This window comes from Geospiza fortis, unplaced genomic scaffold, assembly GCF_000277835.1.
Source record: "Geospiza fortis unplaced genomic scaffold, GeoFor_1.0 scaffold491, whole genome shotgun sequence".
NCBI classification, from domain to species: Eukaryota; Metazoa; Chordata; class Aves; order Passeriformes; family Thraupidae; genus Geospiza; species Geospiza fortis.
This window is the reverse complement of record NW_005054390.1, coordinates 475,841-476,366: the sequence shown is the minus strand read 5'-3', so window position 1 is coordinate 476,366 and position 526 is coordinate 475,841.

The following is a 526-nucleotide window of genomic DNA, read 5'->3' as shown; positions in this document are numbered from 1 at the left end:
TGAGAGATCAGCAAGAGCAGGGCTGCTGCATTGGGGTGAGGGAGCCCAGCAAAGTCAGCCACAGCCTCAGGGCACCTGAGCAGGGCAGTGACAGTGACAGCAGCCAAGCAGGCATCAGGCGACAGCCAGGTAAGGAGCACGTCCTAGTTCAGTTTGGGAAGTGGTGGAGTCACCATTTCTGGGGATATTTAAAAGGTGGGCTTGTATCAATTTGGGGCATGGTTTAGGGATGGACTGGCAAAGCTGGATTACTTGTTGGTCTCGGTGACCCTTAAGGTCTTTTCCAAACCAAACGACTCTTTGATTCTGTGTGTCTGAGAGGGGGCAGGGGCTGACGGCTTAGGGAGCAGCCAAAATGGGCCTCCTGGGCAGAGGGGTGCGGGCAAGCTGGTCATGGCCGGTAGAATAGTGATGCCTAAATGCGGCCTGATGCGACGCTCTAAGACGCAATTTGCTTCATTTATCGTTTTATTATCGTTATGAATTTATCCCTCCCTCCCCCCGTGCACTTACGTAAAGGATCTTT